Here is a 12,980-nt window from a genome sequence, read left to right on the forward strand (position 1 = left end):
ATCATGAAGGTATTCTCAATGTATCAAAGCTTTTCACAGGTAATAAAATTCTTTGCCCTCAGGTGAAATGGATCTAATAGACATCAAGGATCAAGAATAATCACTGGTCTATGGCTTACTCTAGACCCCCAGCCCCCACATCCCAAATACTCAAATTTGGATGTCTTCATTTAAAAAATATCAAACTACACATATGTTTTCTGAAAAGTTAGCACTTAAATTGACTATTTCTCTTGAAAACTTACTTTGATGGAATTCTGAAAATTTCAGTAAAGAAGGACTTTGAAACATTCTTTAGATTTTAGAATTTCTTATTCTGCCAAGCATGAAAATATTTGGTTAAATAGATGAAGTGTCTAGGGATACTTTGTGGACAACTGGAACATTTTTGTTAAAAAATAATCTGCTTGGGCTTAAGTTTGATTTAATACATTTTGGGAGAATTAAGAATCTCACAATTGCTTTAAATGAGTGAAAAGTTATCTTTAGTGAAACACAGAGGAGAAATCTAGATGACATATACCACAGTATTCTGCTTAATAGGAAAACTTCGAGTTAAGACAAATTTAAATATGTAATCGATGCTTGCTGTACTTCCCAATACTTCTTTTCTGTTGGTGTCAGTAAGATAGAGGTGACCGACTCTAGCCAATGCCATGGGGTCATCTAGAGAGCAAGCTGGTGGACAGGCTGGAGCCCAGATGCTGGGACCATCCTTGAAGTGTGTAGGCACTGGGCAGGTTTTGAGTGTCCCGTCTTCCTACCTGTAGAGGGAGGTGATGGTGCCCACCTTTCAGAGCAGTTGTGACACCAGAAGACAACAAATGTGAGTCTCCCAGGCCAGCAGGCCCTCGATGCAGCCTGGCTGCTGTGAATCATGAGACCCCGGGGACATTCTTCCCTGTGAATGGACTTATGGATCTTTCTATTAATTTTCATCCATCTTTTCACTGTAGGTGAAAGTTGGGTTTTTACAAAAAGACTTCCTGAAAATCCTATATTTCTAGGACATACAGATTCCTAAAAAAGACATTGATATTTAAGTCAATAGAACTTTGATTCTTTCTAAGTCACTTGTAGCTGAACATTTTTTTTTTTTAAATGACAGTTTGATGACTTTGGGACAAGGAACACCAGTTGTGGTCTTTCATGTACAAACTAGACAAGAAGGGGTCAATCTTACATTGTGTTGCTATACATAAAATTATGATTTGGAAAGTCTTTTATATTTTTTAGAAAAGTTCTAAAAAGAGAACTGATCATATGAACTAATTCAACTACCCACATTTTTTTACAAAATTCACTTCCAAAATCCATTTGCTCTTTATTAGAGTGAGCTCAGAACTTACTTGATCATAAGAATCCCCTGTTTTGTGCAGATTCCCACATTGGGACTCAGAAGGACAGGGTGGCCCTGGACTGGTACTTCATAAGCTCCTCAGTGACTCTTACCAATAGGCAAATCAGGGACACACTGCACTGGGCCAGAGAGCTGCCTGTTAGAGCTAGCATTAGGAGTTCTTTAAATAATGAAGTTGTCATTCCAATTCAAAATGCTTTAAATAATTTCCCAAGGAATACCAGCCATCTGGTTGGTGTTCATCAGTATTTTCATTTAACATTTTAGTTTTATCAAATTTTTTAAATTAAGAATTAGAATCATAGCTACTATCAGGATACACATACACAGGTGTGCATGCCAGTGTTAACAGATTGTGCAAAAGTTCAAATCCGCTTCAAAAAGCCAAAACTTAGGATATACCATGTTATTAGTCTGGAAATAAAAACATCATCAGCTCTTCCAACGCCCACTGCCAAATTCAATTTTGCTTTTTGTTTTTGGTTCCCCCCCCCTTTACTCTTCCAAGATCATATAGGAGGAAACCCCTTCCCATCTAAGACTTGGTTATAAAAATTGTGTTATTGAATTTCCACATTCAGAATACATTTTTCTGTCCATCCATCCCCCTTGCTCTTACCTGGGTCTGGGCCCACGGCCACACGCTTGTGTTTACAGAGATTGTTCTGACTTAAGTCAGCTTTCCAGTGCAGCCACAGCACAGCCGAGGAGCTTTCTCCAAGGTCTTTGCTAACCTTTGCATTTAGTCCCCATGTGGCCCTTGGGGTCCAGTCCTCCTAGGAACGGTGCTGCTCTGCTGGGCCTCAGACTGATACTGCTGGGAAGGAGCGAGTCAAGGAGGACCCAGACCTTCTTCTCTCCACCCACCACAGGAAGATCAAGCCCCTAGGATCCCTCTTGCACTCTTGGGCAGGCCATCTGCCAGGATCCTACCTCTGGCCTCACCTTGAGCTTGGCTCTGCCTCTGCTCTCAGAGATAGAGTGGGGGTTCCTCCTGTGAGACCTGTCTTGCCTTCCAGGGGTCAGGCTGGGGAAAGGACTGGGATCAAAAGGCCCATCCAACCCAGAGAAAGATGCCCAGCCTGGCTGGCATCTCCCAGGAACTTTAGAAAAGAGAGAAGCTTTGGGACAGACCTGGATGAAGGTGTGCCCAACGTGGGTAGAGCTGAGGGCCACATCCTGGAGCCCTTTCCTCAGCCACAGTGAGCAGTAGCCATTCTGAAGCCCCAGGACCCTCTCACTCTCCTCCTGATGGTGGACAAGTGGCTCAGTTGACATTAGGAAATTTTAGCTCAAAACTGATTTTCTCTGTCCTGAATAGGTTTCTCCTAGAAATGCCGGTGGCCTATGTGAAGGGCAGGCATCCTTACAGCTGCAACCCAGAGCCCTTTGGATGAACATACAATTCCTTCTGCCAGTTCTAAGTGCTTCCTCCCTTGTACCTGGCCTGGGCAGAGCAGGCAGGACATTGTGACCCTCCGCTTCCCCAGCCCTGTTGTGGAAGCAGGAAGTGAAATATTTTGCTTTCCAAACATGAAGCTTACATTACTATTCTGAATGAGCTTCTGCAAACTAATACCCTCCCCACCACCCTCAGGCGCACATTCTAACCTGCCTGTTCCCAGCCTTTTCTCTCCCTTTTGTTGATGTGATTCTCCTCATTCAAGGACTGGATGTGAACAAGAAACCAGATTCCTCAAAGACCATGGCAGAAACACTGTATTCAACTCACCAGCAAAAGGTTTCGGCAGAAGTAGTATTTTCACTCAGGCAAAGCATTAAATCAGCCATGTGCATGGTCAGTTGGGGGATGGATCCTCCTCCAGAAAACCCACCCAGGAATGAGCAGAAGCAAGCAAACTCTTGTAATAGTTTCTATGTAATAGCCCCTGTGACTATTTAAAAGATATTTAAAATCTTGTGCTTTCCAGTACTATAATGGGTATCTCAGAATAGATCCCGAGTGGGGACACTCCAATTTTAATGTAAACTCTAAATGCTAGCTCTGGCTTTTAATACCTTAGGCCAATTGTCTAAACCATTTCTAAGTAAACTGGGATGAAAACACATACTTTACCTAAGTTTTATGATGGGTTTTGTTGTCGATGGTGTTGATATAGGAAATAGACCATAGGGAAGTGTTTTCTTTTACTTATGAAAAGATCTAAAATGCCAGTGAATCGTGAGCATTGATGGTTCCCTTGAATTTTGTTTTTTTGGGGAAGCAGGGTTTGGGGGTGACACTAAACTGCATATATGTGCCAAAGCTCTCAAATAATTAAATTGTAACTGAAATCCATAATGTATGTGTGCCTAGTGATTTAGAGGTGTTCCCAGGATGGTTTTTCACAATTTCTATGACATGTTTTAAAAGTTCCCTTCCTCAACTTTAAATGGCCATTTTGCAGCAGATACTAAGAGATTTTGTTAGGTTTTCTTTCCCATCATTCCACCCCTCTCCTGACCCTTCATTGACTAGTCGGCTCATTACCCCTCAGCTGCAGACTAGCTCATACCTCTATCAGTGCTTAAAAATAAATAAATAACATAAAATAGGTGTCGCAGCTCTTGGCTCCCTGGTGACAACGCACGCTGGCAGCAGTAACCTCTTCCTTTAGATCAGCCTGTTTGAAATACAATGGCACTTAAAAGGGAAGGCCAGCTGGAAGGACACCAGTAAAAACACTAGCACAGCCTCAAACAATTTGATTTCAACCTGAAATGAATTAGCTTTGCCATACAAACATATACCGGAAAACAGGATATGATGCTTAGCAAGTTCTTAGATTCAGAACTCCTGGTCAATTGGAGCTCGTTGCCCAGTGCAGGTCAGAGAAGAAGGACTCCCTAACTTCCATGTGCAGATGAACTCGTCGGAGAAGGGAGGGAACAAACTGAGCACACAATGTCCACTCCTTGCTGATTTCTGAAGTGACAGCTCCATTTTGACCTTCCAATGTAAGAAAATGTATCAGTTGCTGAAGGAAGCAGCCTTTCTATGAAGGACAACCACCAAATGGTACCATTTTTGTTTCTCAGAAGGCTGCTTCTTTGATGAGCTTGTCAACCTGGAGATGGGTAATGACATACAAGGATGTATCATTTGTTTTTACAACATAGGCAACATTCTTCTGAACAAGACTCAGAAGATGGTTATGTGGCAGCCTTTTTATTAGGAATTCTCATAGGTGATTATATCACTGAACCATTTTGGTTTTGCACAGTAGTGAACTGAGAATTCTTTTATAATCAAGTGGAATATCCAACAAGGCATATTATACCTTTGTGAGAACTCATTGGGGTAAAAATGATTTTTTTCACTGTTTCAAAATATATACAACCATATCTAGAGTTCTTCTTAATTAATACAATTATTAAATTATTAAATCCAGTCCTCCAGGATTAATACGATTCACAGTAATATTCTCTTTTTTGGTGCAAATCACATATTCTTGATGGAGTCTTGATAATTGTCTTTATATTGTAGGCACTAAGGGACTATTCATAATATCTGCAAAGACTGCAGCAAGGTCAAGTTTATCATCTTGGCGGAATGCATGACAAAGCATAATGATTAATAACTTTTGCTAAGTTTGGAATTTAAGTCTATTGGTGTAAAGTTTAATTTAACCTGTAAGACATGTCACTTCATGCTACTAAAATTTCAATGCAAATTCCTCAAATTGTATCTTAATCATATTAATAAATAGAACAGATCAAAAATGGCAACACTGTTTGGGAATTGTATGTTTATTTGATGTGAAATGGTTTATAATCTATGCCATGACCAAAAATACCCAGGGAAATAGAAGAAATCGAACCAATTGTCAATTTTTCAAAGACTCAAGGAAGCACGATCGAGTGGTTAAAATGGAAAGTTGGCAAAAGTAGAATGAAACCAAGGTTCTCTTCCCAGCAGAATAACCAGGTTTTGCCCTGCTATGTACCCTTGTTGAAGGATGAGAACACTGCTTCCTCCTGGGGGTGGGGGCTCATGAGGAATGTGCTTCCAGAGCCTTCCGAAGCTCGGCTACAGCCACAGCCTGGCTGTTATCAGAGGGCTCCTATGCCTCTGTGAATAAGCAGTGACACTATATCATCGCAACACCAAACCAAGAAAATGGCTTTCCAGTGACATTCCCACGGTATCACTCCACGTTTTCCAAATGTTGAAGGTGGAGAGATGCAGCAGAGCCCACTGGCCTACAGAAGGGGTCTAACTGCTGTACTGATATATACAGGGGTGAAGGACTCGGTGCCCTTCTACAATTTGAATTTCCATCGGCTGCTGGATTTTGTGAAGTTTTCCCCTTTGTCACTTTCTGTCCCACTGTTAAATGATAAAATTACTCCTCAGTACATCAGCATCTGAACTCCCGTCAGGTAATTACACAAATGAAGAATTTCACACAAAGCACTGCAATTTGTATCAAAAGAATAGCTCACATGATTTCTCAATATCAGCATATGTAAAACATTTTTAAAGTTCTCAAGAAAATAATAAGCTACATTTTCCTCTCTTCCTGCTAGTCATTACCTAGATATTTTTCTCTTAGATAAACAATCTACAGTGTGTTTACTGAAACTTACATTGATATTCCCCAATAGTGTTTGCAACTTGAGTTTTTATTCCAGCAGCTACGCAAAATGAGTCCACAGTGCAGAGCCGGCAGGCCCCTCTGGAACCTGAGATTATTTGTTCTCTCACTGTTCTAAAGGTAATTAAGGAGCATTGCATGTTTCTCAATTAATGATTTCTCATTCAACAGGGGATCTTTGATGCTAATTTGTTTTAATCAGGGCAGAGGCTCTGCTCAAAAACTCTAAACAATTCAGTGAAGAGGAACTAGGAATTTTTAATCAAGTGGAAGGGATTTAAATGCTATGAGGGAGGCATCGATCATACGCTTTCGATTCCTGTTCACTTCACTATGTTCTTTTGGTTTTATAAACCAATGCGAGATTATTAAAAAGAGCATATTGTATTACACAGTATGGTTTTCTTTATGAATTTGTGTGTATATACAATGGATTTCAATTTCTCCCGTGGACAGCCAATTTACATTCAACCTTCACTTCTTTCTATATATAGAATATATTTATGCATGCATCTAATCCCCTTCATTATACTCACAAGTAAAAGTAGGAAATGTATATGTAAGAGTATATTTACATATATGTAGCAAAAGAATGATGGAAGATGCATTATGAATGAGCATTAAATTTAAAACATTCTTTTCGTCCCTTGGACAACCGTCTCTGAGTGGCTGTTCATAATTTGAGCAGCTAAAATCAATTTATGCAGCTAAAATCAAATTGCAATACATACATAGAAACATTAATGATTAGACCCTAGGTTTTAGTTTTTAGTTTTTTAAAAAAGTCTTTAGCACATGACTTTGCTTTATGAAAGTCAACATTCAAAAGAGGGAAGTTAGAGTCGCTGTTTTTCTTTTCTAATGATCAGGTTTAGTCTTATTCTAATGTTTTCAAATCAATGCTGCTTTATAGAATGTCAGTCACGTGAAAACAAGGTTGACTTTTTTTTTCCGTTCTCTACCTGAATGTAGAAAAAGCCCAACAAATGCTAAAGAGGCATAACTAGTTAAAAACTTCCGTTTCTCTAAATTGAAGTAAGTGGAAAAATGGGCTTCTAAAAAGATTTTTTAAGCCAGTGGTTCTCAAACTATAGAGGCCACCAGAATCAACAGGGGAGGGGGGAATCTCGTTAGAACACATGGCTGAGTTCCAATCTCCAGTACTTGATTCCGTAAGGCAGGGTGGGACCCAAGAACTTTCATGTCTAACGAGATCTCCATGCTGGGACTCAGGGTGCCAATTTGAGAACTCTTGTTCTGAACAAATCAAGGAGGTCATGGTCTGGTTAAAATGCAGTACTGAGCAAACAAAGAAGCTGCACTCCTCCTATATTCCAGCATTATCTGGTTCCACAGGTTCTCTGCCAAAAAGTAGGCAGGCCTCCGTATGACTCTGACATGGCCTCCTGGATTTCTGGCCCGAGTCAGGCGGGAGTGGGGCAGGGGTTAAGAGGCAGACTCGCTTAATAGAGTTGACATTAGTGTCTGGGTTTTAATCCATGCAGATCCCTTTGCAGGAATCACAGACATTTGAAAATGAACTTTTAAATGGAAATGGTGACCTGGTACACCTTACTAATGGAAAATGCCAGGAGTCAAATCGGCTTATGGAAAGCTACACCAGGATGTTCCCTAGCCCTCTGGTTAAAAGAATGATTTGGGGCTCTGTGGTTTTGATAAGGGCCCTGGATAATTCTTTATTCGAGACAACAAACGTTCGTTTTTCGCTACGCTCTATGTTCAACATGGCTTAGCAATTAATTTTAACATCTCTGCATGGGGAACACCTTTGAAGACACCAAATCTTTTTCGTTACAACTTTTCTTTGTAAAGATGTTTAAATTACCTATCTAGAGCTTCAGAGGCAAGGCCATTCATAAAGCCTTTGTGGGGGCAGGTGCTCCTACCTGCTCAGGCCTAAAATGTTGCAAAATAGCCTTAGTGCACATAAATTGGACCTGGGTGTCTCTCAGCTGTAAAATCATCACACGCTGTGAAAGTTCAATTATGATGTGTTTTGGTCTGTCAATGTTGCTGTTTCTTTCCGACTCTCACATCATAAGGTAGTTTTGAGGATGGGGAGAACTAAGTTCTCATGTACCAAGTTTGAATGGCTCTTTAATTTCATTTACCTCTTCCCTTAAAGTTAACTCATGAATATGGAATTAATTAGTAGACATGCAACCAAATCAAAAGATGACCCTGTTGTAAAATACATCTTCTAAGCGTTCAAATATTCAATAGCACCTACTATGGTCCAGGTTCTGTGCTGCATTATTTATCCTTCTACCATCATTAAGAGAATATTGGAGTCCTAGTTTCACTGAGTCTTAGACCATTGACCTGCCTAAGCTCACGTGGCCAGCAGGTATCAGATATAGGAAAGTCTCTCCCACCTCCCACCGTAAGCTGCTTCCCCCAAACCTGCTGTGCTTCCCTGACATAATGCCTTCATCACAGGACGACAGGGAAAATGATGTGTGAAGCTCCTGCCCTCCTTCCCTTATCATACTTTACAGTGACAGAAGCATTTTTAACAGAAGGGCTGTCTCCTTTTTTTCTAATGAGCAACCTTATCTTCTGGTGTTGTTCCCATGGGAAGGAAACGAGCTCTGTCTCTTCCTAGTTCCCAGTTCCGGTGTCCAGCTTTCAGATGCCCATGACCCACAGTACCCAGGGGTTGGCTAGTTAACCACCCAGTCTTCATCCTGCACGTTCATGGGCTGGTTTCAGACCTAATCATGTCATATTATTGGGTCACAAAAGTGCGAATGATCTAATCCAATGTGACTTTTGCAATTACAGGTTACATATTGATGTGATGCAATCATATTATTGGTATTCCACTTGAGAGGGATTCATAAATCTCCAGACTGTAGTTGCAATGTGTGGCTCAGCCCGGTGCAGAAACTCGCCAGCACAGTCGGTGGTCATGGCTGCTCTGGAGACTCACTGTGCTTTTCCCACCTCTGTGTTAAGCACAAAGCCCTTCTCCACTCTGCAGACCTTGACTAAGCAGTCAGCCCTGGCAAGCCCCATCTCTTACCCACCCCCCAACACACACACACACACACACACACACACACACACACACACACACACATTCTCTCTCTCAGCCTTGGAGAAATAAAGCCCGAGTTTTCACAGGTGCTCTAGGTACTATCTGCATCAGGTCACATCGCACCGCAGGTCACTGTGAGAGGCACTACAATTTTGTCCTTGAACTCTGTCTAGCTTTGCCATCATAAACACGATCGAGTCTCCGCTATACAGATTCCCTAATGACAGCAATTGACACGCAACACATTTTGATTCAAGTGTGTCCAGGGGACGAGGCAGTTGGCTTCTTTTCTTACCCCAGCTTGGGTTTCCTCATCTGTCCAATGCAGGCCCTTTTCAGGACATACTGGCTGCTCCTGCCTGAATTCTTACCTGGTGACAATGCTACTGTGCTTTCCTGGCTTGGTGTGGAATCAGCTCTTAACAGATGGTGCTAGAACCTGTCACTTCAGTTCAGCTTCACAGGACATACATGTTCCCAAGATGGCACATGATCTTCCTGAGTGGCATTGACAAGGTCACAGAGCTTCATCCTATACTTTGGGGACAGCCTTGTTAAGCTCACATTGGCATCAGAGGGTATAGAGAGAAAGGGGTATGGCAAACTCCTCACACGTTTTCTTTATCTTTTCCGACAGAGAACCTTTGCACTCTTCAGATAGTCTTTACTCACCACTGCCAAAACCCTACATTTTTATTTTATTTCTCAGAGAAGCCTAATTTCTGCCCAAAGGACTGCATATTGTAACTTGATTGTCTCAGTTCTATGTTGAAACTTCATTACCTCTAAGGGGACTTTATGAAATATAAAACAAAAGTATTATGTCCAACTACAACTAAAAAATAAATATTTAAAAAAAAAAGAAATACATTCTTTCTACTCAGAAGATAAAATGAGATGTAGAGAATTCATAAATTATTTGGGCATCAAATGATTCTATATAAAGAACTGCCAGTTAACAGAGGCAGGGATGGCAATGCCCTATAGGAACAGTCTTCTAAAAGTTCGTTGGAAATATTTTTCGTGGAGGCCAACTCTCAAAAGAAAACCCAGATTTAATCTATGGTTATCTTGAACAGCATTAGCCATTTTTTTTTCCTTTTTAGGGCCAAAATACAGGGTGATTCTCTGGAAAGCAGGGCTGTACCAATTTAGAATCTTGCAAACACTAGGAAACTAGTTTGTGTGTTTGTATGCAACATGCGGATTGACGTTGACCTAGATACATCTCTAAAATTAATTTAACAGCACTGCACTGGGCCTGGCTAATACTCTAACAAGTGTTTCTTTCTTTAATGATGAGCATAAGCCCCGAGGGCCTCGTGTTTGATAGAAGTGACAGCTATGCCAGGCAGAGCTCTAGAGAAGTGTGCTGACTCAGAAACTAAGAGGACAGCGCCGGATGGTAGGGGGTTGTCAGACAAATTAGGAGCCTTCTAGATTAAAAGTTATGTCGCTAATCAGTGCTACAGGCATCCTTTAACCAAGGCCCAGGGGAGATAGTGATTTCTTTACGATTTATTTCTTAAAAGAAAAATCAGCATCGCACCTAAAATCTGCATCATAAAATGAGCCAAGGTCCTACTCCTTCAATTATTTGAAATATTTTGAATTCCGTGTCATTTGAATAAAGGAACCTATTTTTTCTTCTTCCTCTCCTTTTTTCTTTCTTCCCCACTCAGCCTCAGGAAGATCCATCATGTTCCTGAAGCCGCGGAGGGCACTGGAATCTTTGTCTTTCAAATATGCTCAGAAATAAAATGGCAGATGTTTGTGTATTTCTGAGATATTGCATAATTAAGTCTGATACCAATGAGGGAATTCAAACAAACAATTCAGGAAGAAAAATAGGTATTTTATGTCTATTTGCTTGGGATTTTCTTTAAAGTAGTTTAAATTACACCCAGGATTAATTAATCATGCGGCTGATTGCTGCGACGTGGGCAGCCCAGGGACATCACCGTTATTTGGAAAGCGCCTGCAGGACCCTTGGTACAACTGGTCTGAAATGAGCCCGGGGCAAAGGACATTTGTGAGGGTCTCCAGGAGCAGGGGCTGGAGAGGGGCACAGATGGTTGGGCAGTTCAACAGAACATCCAGACCCCATTGTGCAGGATTTACCCAGTTGGAGTATCACCGTACTTGAAGGGACCTTTGGGACTGTGACTTATAAAGATGATTAAAGAATTCTAGGACTCGGTTACAAACTCAGGAATGAGAACCACAGCCCCATTGCCATACAGTGACAGATGGGAATTCATCTCCCTACAAAGAAGTGCTGGGTATTAGGATCCTTCTGGTAGCACGTCTCGATTCCATGTCCTGTGCCTTGTCTCTGTTCTGTTGGTTTCTTCTTAAGATCCTGTTTGTTTTATCTGGGTGTACTGAGCTGTAACAGACACCTGAGTGTCAGAAATAAGCCATTATGAAGGTATAATTCACTTAACAAGAAAGGACCTAGGAATTAGTCCAGACACCGTGCACCTAATAGAGGAAAAGTCTTCATCACATGGGATTAGGCCCCAACTCCCTTAACAAGACTCCTAAAGGGCAAGAAATAAATCAAGAATTAATAAATGGGATGAACTTAATCTAAAAGGCTTCTTCTTAGCAAACAATCAATGGAGTAAAGAGAGAGCCTACATTTTGGGAGCAAATTTTTGCCACATGCACCTCAGATAGAGCACTAATCTCCAAGATAGATAAAGAACTCAAAAAACTTAACACCAAAAAAACAAATAACCCAATCAATAAATGGACTAAGGAGCTGAACAGACACTTCTCAGAAGATGATATACAATCAATAAATAAATATATGAAAAAATGTTCAACATCTCTAGCAATTAGAGAAATACAAATCAAAACTACTCTAAGATTTCATCTCACTCCAGTCAGAATGGTAGTTATTAAGAACAAAAACCACAATAAGTGTTGGGAGGATGTGAAGAAAAAGGCACACTCATACATCTCTGGTGGAACTGCAAATTGGTATAGCCAATATGGAAAGCAGTGTGGAGATTCCTTAGAAAACTGGGAATGGAACCACCATTTGATCCAGCTCTCCCACTCCTTGGTCTATACCCAAAGGACTTAAAATCAGCATAGTATAGTAACACAGCCACATCAATGTTCATAGCAGTTCAATTCACAATAGCTAAACCATGGAACCAACCTAGATGTGCTTCAATAGATAAATGGATTAAAAAAAAACTGTGGTATATATACACAATGGAATATTATTTAGCATTAAAAGAGAATAAAATTATGGCATTTTCAGGTAAATGGATGGAGTTGGAGAATATCATGCTAAATGAAGTAAGCCAATCCCCCCAAAACCAGAGGTTGAATGTTCTCTCTGACAAGTGGATGCTGATCCATAACAGAGATTGGGGAGGCATGAGGAAAATGGAAGAAATATGATTGGGCATAGAGGAGGGAGTGGAGGAAGGGGGCATGGGGGCAGGAAAGATGTGGAATGAGGTGGACATCATTACCCCAGGTACATATAAGACTGCACATATGGTGTGACACTACATTGTGTACAACCATAGAAATGTAAAGTCGTGCTACAATTGTGTATAATGAATCAAAATGCATTCTGCTGTCATATATACCTAATTAAAATAAATAAATAAAAAATTTAAAAAGAAAATCTACCATTTTATTTCTGAGCATATTTGAAGACAAAGTCAGCAGTTTAAAAGATGTTCCCCTGTACCTCATCTCCAGAGCATTGGCTTTTCCCCTCAAGTGTGTTCGTCTTGGTTACAAGATGGCTGCCATGGCTCCACACTTCCCATCCTCACGTGACTTTATAATACAAAGCAGGAAGGTAAGGAAAAGGGCATTTTGCCTTTCCCTTTAAAATCCTCTTCTTTCATCAGGAAGGAGAAAGTATTCCTTAGAAGTTCACCTTACCCTTCAGCATATCTTCCCTTAGCTTTCCATAGCTAAGACTGAA

The sequence above is a fragment of the Urocitellus parryii genome, chromosome 5 (assembly GCF_045843805.1).
Source record: "Urocitellus parryii isolate mUroPar1 chromosome 5, mUroPar1.hap1, whole genome shotgun sequence".
Taxonomy (NCBI): domain Eukaryota; kingdom Metazoa; phylum Chordata; class Mammalia; order Rodentia; family Sciuridae; genus Urocitellus; species Urocitellus parryii.